The sequence below is a fragment of the Bombina bombina genome, chromosome 5, assembly GCF_027579735.1.
Source record: "Bombina bombina isolate aBomBom1 chromosome 5, aBomBom1.pri, whole genome shotgun sequence".
NCBI lineage: Eukaryota > Metazoa > Chordata > Amphibia > Anura > Bombinatoridae > Bombina > Bombina bombina.
This window is the reverse complement of record NC_069503.1, coordinates 662,975,740-662,987,939: the sequence shown is the minus strand read 5'-3', so window position 1 is coordinate 662,987,939 and position 12,200 is coordinate 662,975,740.

Here is a 12,200-nt window from a genome sequence, read left to right as displayed (position 1 = left end):
CAAACGCCATTTTAAAGTCACTTTTTCTCTTCTTTTTTTTTTTTTTTCTTCATTACCACTTTTCTCTCCTTTTGCATTTTTTATGGAGTGGAAAAGGTGGGGTTGGCACATTATATATTGAGAGGGCCAGAGAGGTTTAGTGCAGCAAGAGCCATTAATAACAGCACAGCATCCTAATTACAAGTGTGGAGAAAGACTTTTGAACTAGGTGCATTTCCAAGCTGCAGCACAATAATATCACAGCTACCATCCCCCACTCAGGCTTTCATTTACCTTTCACTCCAAAAGGTGCTGCTTCGGTTAAGGCAGAGAAAAAGCTTATTGTGATTTTGGCGCCAATCGCCATTTTAAACACACTTTTTTTTCGCCACTTTTTTTTTCCTTTGGCATTTTGTATGTGGTGAAGAAGGTGAGGTTGGCACATCATCTACAGAAGTCAGACAGGGAAATACAGGCTTACTATATCTATCTCTACAAAGAGGAGGCAAAAAGACTGTGCTATTAGCGGAATAGGGGCTGCCTAAACCACACACTCCAAGTATATAGATAAAGAGTCTGCTTAGGACATCCTGCCTCTCTCTATATTATTGTGGATTTTTATGGCAGGCTTTGTGCTGTGGGGAAACCCTTAGACCCAAAACTGATACAGCCCTCACATAAACTTTTGACATCCCAATACAGCGGGTTATTGCAGGGGTGCTGAAGATTACTATGTGAGCAAAAATAAAACATATTGGGGGTTCAGAGCAATTTGAGACACACGGCCAGGACCCATCCCATAGATCCTCAGGGAATCTGATGTGAATTCCACCCCTCTGACACGTCTTATGAGCAGCCTCTTTTTTCATAAATCCTGGGTGATGATTTAGATTGCAACAAAATACTAACCATCTAAGTAACCATACACACCCTTGCTGGATCACTTTTTACATCCTCCTAACTCCATCTGCATATAAGATGGCCGCTAAGAAATCTGTTAAAGGTGACAAGACGGTGAAGTCTGGAGCTATGTCCACCTTCTTTAAATCCTCTAAGGTGAATAAATTACCCGTAGACATTGAGGTAGAGGAAGAGTCAGACACGGATTCATCACAACTTTTGCAAGACAAAGGCCCACTAACAAAAGCTGACCTAAGAAACTTAGGCCTAGATTTAGAGTTCGGCGGTAGCCGTCAAAACCAGCGTTAGAGGCTCCTAACGCTGGTTTTGGCCGCCCGCTGGTATTTGGAGTCAGTGATTAAAGGGTCTAACGCTCACTTTGCAGCCGCGACTTTTCCATACCGCAGATCCCCCTACGCCATTTGCGTAGCCTATCTTTTCAATGGGATCTTTCTAACGCTGGTATTTAGAGTCGTTTCTGCAGTGAGCGTTAGAGCTCTAACGACAAGATTCCAGCCGCCTGAAAATAGCAGGAGTTAAGAGCTTTCTGGCTAACGCCGGTTCATAAAGCTCTTAACTACTGTACCCTAAAGTACACTAACACCCATAAACTACCTATGTACCCCTAAACCGAGGTCCCCCCACATCGCCGCCACTCGATTAAAAATTTTAACCCCTAATCTGCCGACCGCCACCTACGTTATACTTATGTACCCCTAATCTGCTGCCCCTAACCCCGCCGACCCCTATATTACATTTATTAACCCCTAATCTGCCCCCCACAACATCGCCGCCAGCTACTTAAAATAATTAACCCCTAATCTTCCGACCGCAAAGCGCCGCCACCTACGTTATCCCTATGTACCCCTAATCTGCTACCCCTAACACCGCCGACCCCTATATTATATTTATTATCCCCTAATCTGCCCCCCTCAACGTCGCCGACACCTACCTACACTTATTAACCCCTAATCTGCCGAGCGGACCTGAGCGCTACTATAATAAAGTTATTAACCCCTAACCCGCCTCACTAACCCTATCATAAATAGTATTAACCCCTAATCTGCCCTCCCTAACATCGCCGACACCTACCTTCAATTATTAACCCCTAATCTTCCGATCGGAGCTCACCGCTATTCTAATAAATGTATTAACCCCTAAAGCTAAGTCTAACCCTAACACTAACACCCCCCTAACTTAAATATAATTTACATCTAACGAAATAAATTAACTCTTATTAAATAAATTAATCCTATTTAAAGCTAAATACTTACCTGTAAAATAAACCCTAATATAGCTACAATATAAATTATAATTATATTTTAGCTATTTTAGGATTAATATTTATTTTACAGGCAACTTGGTATTTATTTTAACTAGGTACAATAGCTATTAAATAGTTAAGAACTATTTAATAGTTACCTAGTTAAAATAATTACAAAATTACCTGTAAAATAAATCCTAACCTAAGATATAATTAAACCTAACACTACCCTATCAATAAAATAATTAAATAAACTACCTACAATTACCTACAATTAACCTAACACTACACTATCAATAAATAAATTAAATACAATTGCTACAAATAAATACAATTAAATAAACTAGCTAAAGTACAAAAAATAAAAAAGAACTAAGTTACAGAAAATAAAAAAATATTTACAAACATAAGAAAAATATTACAACAATTTTAAACTAATTACACCTACTCTAAGCCCCCTAATAAAATAACAAAGCCCCCCAAAATAAAAAATTCCCTACCCTATTCTAAATTTAAAAAGTTACAAGCTCTTTTACCTTACCAGCCCTGAACAGGGCCCTTTGCGGGGCATGCCCCAAGAAGTTCAGCTCTTTTGCCTGTAAAAGAAAACATACAATACCCCCCCCCAACATTACAACCCACCACCCACATACCCCTAATCTAACCCAAACCACCCTTAAATAAACCTAACACTAATCCCCTGATGATCTTCCTACCTTGTCTTCACCATACCAGGTTCACCGATCCGTCCTGGCTCCGATATCTTCATCCAACCCAAGCGGGGGCTAGACATCCACTGAAGAAGTCCAGAAGAGGCTCCAAAGTCTTCATCCTATCCGGCAAGAAGAGGACATCCGGACCGGCAAACATCTTCTCCAAGCCGCATCTTCTATCTTCTTCCATCCGGTGCGGAGCGGGTCCATCTTGAAGCAGGCGACGCGGATCCATCCTCTTCTTCCGATGTCTCCCGACGAATGACGGTTCCTTTAAGGGACGTCATCCAAGATGGCGTCCCTCGAATTCCGATTGGCTGATAGGATTCTATCAGCCAATCGGAATTAAGATAGGAACTTTCTGATTGGCTGATGGAATCAGCCAATCAGAATCTAGTTCAATCCGATTGGCCGATCCAATCAGCCAATCAAATTGAGCTCGCATTCTATTGGCTGATCGGAACAGCCAATAGAATGCGAGCTCAATCTGATTGGCTGATTGGATCAGCCAATCGGATTGAACTTGATTCTGATTGGCTGATTCCATCAGCCAATCAGAAAATTCCTACCTTAATTCCGATTGGCTGATAGAATCCTATCAGCCAATCGGAATTCGAGGGACGCCATCTTGGATGACGTCCCTTAAAGGAACCGTCATTCGTCGGGAGACATCGGAAGAAGAGGATGGATCCGCGTCGCCTGCTTCAAGATGGACCCGCTCCGCACCGGATGGAAGAAGATAGAAGATGCGGCTTGGAGAAGATGTTTGCCGGTCCGGATGTCCTCTTCTTGCCGGATAGGATGAAGACTTTGGAGCCTCTTCTGGACTTCTTCAGTGGATGTCTAGCCCCCGCTTGGGTTGTATGAAGATATCGGAGCCAGGACGGATCGGTGAACCTGGTATGGTGAAGACAAGGTAGGAAGATCATCAGGGGATTAGTGTTAGGTTTATTTAAGGGTGGTTTGGGTTAGATTAGGGGTATGTGGGTGGTGGGTTGTAATGTTGGGGGGGGGGTATTGTATGTTTTCTTTTACAGGCAAAAGAGCTGAACTTCTTGGGGCATGCCCCGCAAAGGGCCCTGTTCAGGGCTGGTAAGGTAAAAGAGCTTGTAACTTTTTAAATTTAGAATAGGGTAGGGAATTTTTTATTTTGGGGGGCTTTGTTATTTTATTAGGGGGCTTAGAGTAGGTGTAATTAGTTTAAAATTGTTGTAATATTTTTCTTATGTTTGTAAATATTTTTTTATTTTCTGTAACTTAGTTCTTTTTTATTTTTTGTACTTTAGCTAGTTTATTTAATTGTATTTATTTGTAGCAATTGTATTTAATTTATTTATTGATAGTGTAGTGTTAGGTTAATTGTAGGTAATTGTAGGTAGTTTATTTAATTATTTTATTGATAGGGTAGTGTTAGGTTTAATTATATCTTAGGTTAGGATTTATTTTACAGGTAATTTTGTAATTATTTTAACTAGGTAACTATTAAATAGTTCTTAACTATTTAATAGCTATTGTACCTGGTTAAAATAAATACCAAGTTGCCTGTAAAATAAATATTAATCCTAAAATAGCTCTAATATAATTATAATTTATATTGTAGCTATATTAGGATTTATTTTACAGGTAAGTATTTAGCTTTAAATAGGATTAATTTATTTAATAAGAGTTAATTTATTTCGTTAGATGTAAATTATATTTAAGTTAGGGGGGTGTTAGTGTTAGGGTTAGACTTAGCTTTAGGGGTTAATACATTTATTAGAATAGCGGTGAGCTCCGATCGGAAGATTAGGGGTTAATAATTGAAGGTAGGTGTCGGCGATGTTAGGGAGGGCAGATTAGGGGTTAATACTATTTATGATAGGGTTAGTGAGACGGATTAGGGGTTAATAACTTTATTATAGTAGCGCTCAGGTCCGCTCGGCAGATTAGGGGTTAATAAGTGTAGGTAGGTGTCGGCGACGTTGTGGGGGGCAGATTAGGGGTTAATAAATATAACATAGGGGTCGGCGATGTTAGGGCAGCAGATTAGGGGTACATAGGGATAACGTAGGTTGCGGCGGTTTACGGAGCGGAAGATTAGGGGTTAAAACTGTAATGCAGGGGTCAGCGATAGCGGGGGGCGGCAGATTAGGGGTTAATAAGTGTAAGGTTAGGGGTGTTTAGACTCGGGGTACATGTTAGAGTGTTAGGTGCAGACGTAGGAAGTGTTTCACCATAGGAAACAATGGGGCTGCGTTAGGAGCTGAACGCTGCTTTTTTGCAGGTGTTAGGTTTTTTTTCAGCTCAAACAGTCCCATTGTTTCCTATGGGAGAATCGTGCACGAGCACGTTTTTGATGCCGGCCGCGTCCGTAAGCAACTCTGGTATCGAGAGTTGCATTTGCGGTAAAAATGCCCTACGCTCCTTTTTTGGAGCCTAACGCAGCATTTGTTTTAACTCTCGATACCAGAGTTAAATTTATGGTGCGGCCAGAAAAAAGCCCGCGGAGCGTTAACAGCCCTTTTACCGCCGAACTCTAAATCTAGGCCTTAGTATCTAAGAAAGATATTGCAGACAACTTTGAGAAGCTGTGGGAAAAGATTGACTCTATTCACTCCTCAGTAACAAACAGCCTCTCTGAAATCAAATCAGACTTGATGGACATGGGCAACAGGATTGAAACATTGGAAGACCAGAAAGATTCAATGGTGGACCAATTTGATGAAGTTTCACAGACAGTCACCAACCAACAACAGCTGCTGGAGGAGTTTCAAGACAAAATGGAGTACCTGGAGAATAGAAGCAGAATAAATAATATAAGGCTAAAGGGAGTCCCAGAAGACATATCCACGGCAGATATACCAGCGTACCTAACTGAGCTATTCACACAGATAACGAATTCTCCAGCTGATTATGTCTTTCATCTGGAGAGGGCACATAGAGCCTTGAAAGCAAAACCTAAAACGGGTCAACCCCCAAGGGACATTATTATTAAGCTTACGTTCTTTCCAGATAAAGAAAATATCCTACAAGCTGCAAGAAACAACCCGACATTTAAATATCAGGGAAACGTGGTCCAATTTTTCCAGGACCTCAGCCTACGGACTTTACAAAGGAGAGGCGCTCTACGCCCTTTCACGCTGCTACTAAGAAAACATCAAATCCCATACAGGTGGGGTTTCCCGTTTGCTTTAATTATAACGAAAGATTCAAAGACAATTACTCTCAAAGATCCAGATGATGTACCAGAGGTCTGTAAAATCCTAGCCTTAGAAACACCTGTCTTCCCTGCATCAGATCCAGCTCCAGCGAAACACAAAGACCCAGCTCGACAACTAGATACACCCAGATGGCAGACGCCCAACCATAAGAAGCAAAAAATCAAAGAATCCAGAGGAAAGATTTCCTAGAAGAATGTATGGAGTACCAAACCACTATCTTGGTATTTTTTATGTTCCCAAATAAAAGGGAATAATAAAGGGAACAAAGAGGACTGTGACTCATTAACTATCTAAGGTTGTTCAGCGGATGTTTGCTGATAAAGTTCTGCACCCACAGTTTTGAGTTTGCCATCCCAGTTCTCCTTCATATAGAAACCCTGGGATGGGTTTTGGTTCAGGTTGCAATGAGTAATTAGACTGAAATAGTTACCCCCACAGAAACACGAGCTTTTTGCCCTCATGTTTCTCAATAGTTCACTCAGTAAGGACCCCGCTCATGGGGACCCTTTGTTGCTTTTTCTTTCTATGAGCCTTCCCTCTCTCGTTAACCTTGTTTTTTCCCTTAGTGACGACAACAAAGACGACCATTGGTCCTTATACGGATCCCCAGTAGCAGTTCCAGATATACATCCAGACCTCCAGCTCACAGGTAATAGATTTCCATTATACCACCTACCACCAGACATCCCAGTATGATTCCTAGAATTAGCATAATATCTCATAATGTAAGGGGCTTTAACACAAATGTTAAGAGAAGAATAGCGATGTCACAATACCTGTCCTTACAAGCTAATGTCCTGTTCCTACAAGAAACTCATCTGATTAAAGATAACATACCCAAATATTGGGCGAGACACTTTAACATTCATTTTCATGCCACAGCCCCCACAAAGAAAAGAGGCACCTCCATTCTTATACACTCCTCACTTAACTTTATCCACAAGGAAACAATCGCAGACACTGAAGGGAGATACCTGATTGTTAGGGGACGGATTCTAGACTCTGAAATTACTTTATGTAATATATATGCCCCAAATGAAAATCAACACACCTTCTTCAGCCATATATCTCACCTGCTCACACAGTGGTCACACACATAAATAATATTAGCTGGAGATTTTAATATTACAATGACACCGATCACCTCAAAAACCAGTTGCGGGTTGACCAATAAACAAATAAGGCATAACAGGATAGTTAAATCGATAAAGGAATCCCTCTCACCACACTCGCTAATAGAGACATGGAGTACTCTTTATGGAGAGACCTCTGATACCACTTTCTATTCGGCTGCTCATAAATCCTACATCCGACTAGATTATATATACACAAGTCAGATCCTTCAACCCCTATTGAATGAATCTAAAATACATGCATGTGTTTGGTCTGACCACTCAATTATCACACTTCAGATAGATGGGTTCTGGGACCATGATAGAGGTAGATCATGGACCTTTGACCCGACATATGTTAGAGAACCACAAAACCAGGACAACATTCTCAAGCAATTAACAGAATATTGGCTTATAAATACAGACTCTATATCCAACCCCTTGATCACCTGGGCGGCACATAAGGCAGTCTTAAGGGGCATACTCATAAAATAAAAGGCCCTACAGAATAGGAAATACAAACAACATATGACACAACTTCATACCGAGATAGAGAAATTAGAGAAACTACATAAATCCTCCAAAAAAAAAGCTGTCCAGCAAACTCTAATTGCCAAAAAGACGGCGCTAGCCGCTCTCCTACAATCTCAGGCCACTAGGGCAATTAGAAAACTACAATCACAATACTTTATATATGCGAATAAGCCAGATAAATACATGGCTTATAAAATAAGGGAAAGATGTAGGGCTTCTGCGATCCCCCTGATAGAAAAGTCTGACAACTCTTTGACTTCCCACCCTCAAGAAATAGTAGACGCTTTTGCTGTATACTATGGCGACCTATACAATGGAAAGAAGGTAGATCATACCCCTGAGACAGTATCCCTCACCTCTAAATTTTTCGACAAGATCTCGTTACCAGAGATCTCTAAAGAACAGGGGGAAAGGCTGAACGAACCGATCTCCGGTTTGGAGGTCCTGAGTGCCATTAGGGACCTTAAACCAGGAAAAGCAGCAGGGCCAGATGGCTTTCCTGGCGATTACTATAAATTATTTAGAACAGCATTGATCCCTCACCAAGTTTTGCAACTATATCATGGAGGGAGGAGACACCCCACCGGAATTACTTTCAGCCAAAATAGTGGTGATCCCTAAACCAGCCAGAGACCACAGAAAGTGCCAGAACTACCGCCCAATATCCCTGATTAATCAGGACCTTAAAATTTTCACTAAAATTCTATCTAATCGGCTTAAACATATCGTCCCCCATCTAGTCCAACGTGATCAAGTAGGATTCATTAAGGGAAGGGAAGCACCAGATAATATTAGACGCATTACCAACCTGATCCAAACGCTAGGAGAGACTCGGATGCCTTCTCTGCTCCTCTCATTGGACGCAGAGAAGGCATTCGATAGAATTAATTGGGACTACATGTTCCTAACATTACACAAAATGGGGTTCGATGGTTCATTTATAAAAGCACTAAAAGTTATTTATTCTGTCCCGGGCGCTCAGGTATCTTCGGCAGGATATAAATCTAAACCATTCCCAATCCGAAACGGGACTAGGCTGGGATGCCCTCTCTCGCCATTACTTTTTGCGCTCTGCATAGAACCACTTGCTATTGCGATTCGCTCAAATGTAGATATAACAGGAGTTTAAATGGGGACGGGAGAATATAAGTTAGCTCTATTTGCTGATGACGTCCTCCTGACTCTAACTAACCCAATAGTATTGCTACCTAATCTACATCAGGCATTGGAGAATTTCTCAGCTATCTCGGGGTTTAAAATAAACCCTGAAAAATGTGAAGCCCTACCCATCGCAATACCCCGACAGACACAAATAGGTCTAGAATCCCACTTTCATTTCAAATGGCTAAAACACACCTTGAAATACCTAGGGATATATCTGCCGACCCAAGTAAACCAATTATACAAGGTTAACTACACCCCATTGTTCAAACAAATAAAGAAAGACTTACTGAAATGGAGAAGTTTTAACTTCTCCTGGTTGGGAAGAGTAGCAGTAGTGAAGATGAATGCCCTACCAAGAATATTATACTTATTTCGATCTTTACCTATTAAGATAAATAAAGCGGAGGTAGAGGGGCTACAGAAGGACATACAGGCATACATGAGGGGTAGTAAAACAACTAGAGTAGCGCGAGCCATTACAAATAGACACAAAAAATTGGGGGGTATTGGAGCGCCTGATTTAATGGATTATTACAACGCGTCTAGACTGGCTCAGGACACCCTATTACTAAAGAGATCCGGGGATGTGATCTGGCCTTCCCTTGAAGCTAAATTGGGTGGATGGGAAGAGACAGACACTATTATATGGGATCCTGGGAAGATCCGAACGAGTAGGGAGATGCCTAGACCATACACTGCAGATCTCACAATTTTAAACTGGAAAAAAGCTAAAGCCGAATATAAACTCATACCTCAATATTCTCTACTTATTCCAGTTCGTTACATGGTACCTAGTGATTTGTGGTCCCAGATTAGGAAGTGGGAGAACAAAGGTTTGTACAGAGTGGCTGATTATGTGGAAGGAGGTGCTCCGCTAACATATACTCAACTTCAGACAAAACTAGACCCATTGAATTTACATTGGTACCTGTATCTTCAGGTGAAGTCTGCCATTCAAGCTTAATTAAAATTAAACAAAGGGGAACCTCCCACAGCATTGGCAACTTCTTGTAGATCAGACGAACGCACTAAACATTCCATATCTATGTTATATATAGCCATACAAGCCTCTCAACATTCCACCAAAACGTCCATAATGCTAGCTTGGGAAAAAGAATTACACATAGTTAAGGAAACTAAGGAATGGGAAGAAATATTTCAGAAGGCTGATAAGGGCCTTCTGAGTGTGGATCTGAAAGAGAATATAACCAAAACGATTTATAGATGGTATTTGACACCCCTGAGAACTGCACACATACAACCACAGAAGCAGACTGTTTTATAGAGGATGCAGGGAAATAGGGACATACAGGCACATGTGGTGGGATTTTAGAGAAATAGCAGGGATTTGGAGACAACTAGATACCTTTCTCAGCCAGATGCTTGGTGACAATATAGTCCTTACGATTCAACACGCACTCTTACACGAGCATTTCAATAGATATAACAAATTTATCAATACATTCATCAGAATTATGTGCACGATCACAAGGATGTGCATATCCAGATATTGGAAAACTGGTGCCACCACATGGACAGAGATAACTAATAAAATCCAGCATACATACACCATGTATGAATTAGCCTCAGGAATACTAGACAACAGAGAAACAGTACATAAGATATGGTATTACTGGATAAGCAAATAGATCTAGAACTTAGAGATAGAGCTGAGAGGTCTGGATCTGGACGTTAGCTAACAACATGTTACAATCTACTGATATGATGACTACTAAAGAAGAGCAAAGGTCGTCACTTCCCCCTATATCTTTCCCCTCAATATTGATGTTAAAGTAATGCGGTTTATTGCTTTTCCCCACCCTTCTCCCTATACCCCCCTTCTCTCTCCTCGTCTCTGCTGATGCATTCTACTCTTATTCATGCACCCTCTCCCCCTTTTAATATTGCAACTTAGATAATCAGTTATGGTCTAACAATATCTATTGAAGAAAGTTATATTCAACTGAATAAGGTTAGAATCTCAGAGGAACAATCGCTCAGTGGACTACATACTGGGGACAGAGGCACTCATCAGCAAAGACTCTGAGAACTAACATATTAAAAAGACCAGGACTATTGGAGATAGTCATGTTACCTACAGAGGCTGCTCAAAACTCTGAATTGACTAAGTTGGGAAGTTATAAAAAGACCAACTCTTGATCTGTTGTCCTAGGAACACAGAATCATGAGTAGGGTGCTACTGGAAATATGGTTTCTAGATAATTCTCAGATGGAGATGAGGGAAGAGAGGGATAGTAATGTTACTGTTTTTACTGTTTTACAAATTCTTTTTGTATTTATAAAACCCAATAAAAAAGATTTAAACATAAAATAACTCTGGTATTGAGAGTCCACAGAATGGCTGCGTTAGGCTCCAAAAAAGGAGAGTATAGTATATTTAACGCAACTTCAACTCTCGATACCAGAGTTGCTTACGGACGCGGCCAGCCTCAAAAACGTGCTCGTGCACGATTCCCCCATAGGAAACAATGGGGCTGTCTGAGCTGAAAAAAAACCTAACACCTGCAAAAAAGCTGCGTTCAGCTCCTAACGCAGCCCCATTGTCTCCTATGGGGAAACACTTCCTACGTCTGCACCTAACACTCTAACGTGTACCCCGAGTCTAAACACCCCTAACCTTACACTTATTAACCCCTAATCTGCCGCCCCCGCTATCGCTGACCCCTGTATATTATTTTTAACCCCTAATCTGCCGCTCCGTAAACCGCCGCTACTTACATTATCCCTATGTACCCCTAATCTGCTGCCCCTAACACCGCCGACCCCTATATTATATTTATTAACCCCTAATCTGCCCCCCACAACGTCGCCTCCACCTGCCTACACTTATTAACCCCTAATCTGCCGAGCGGACCGCACCGCTATTATTATAAAGTTATTAACCCCTAATCCGCCTCACTAACCCTATAATAAATAGTATTAACCCCTAATCTGCCCTCCCTAACATCGCCGACACCTAACTTCAATTATTAACCCCTAATCTGCCGAGCGGACCGCACCGCTATTATTATAAAGTTATTAACCCCTAATCCGCCTCACTAACCCTATAATAAATAGTATTAACCCCTAATCTGCCCTCCCTAACATCGCCGACACCTAACTTCAATTATTAACCCCTAATCTGCCGACTGGAGCTCACCGCTATTCTAATAAATGTATTAACCCCTAAAGCTAAGTCTAACACTAACACCCCCCTAAGTTAAATATAATTTTAATCTAACGAAATTAATTAACTCTTATTAAATAAATTATTGCTATTTAAAGCTAAATACTTACCTGTAAAATAAATCCTAATATAGCTACAATATAAATT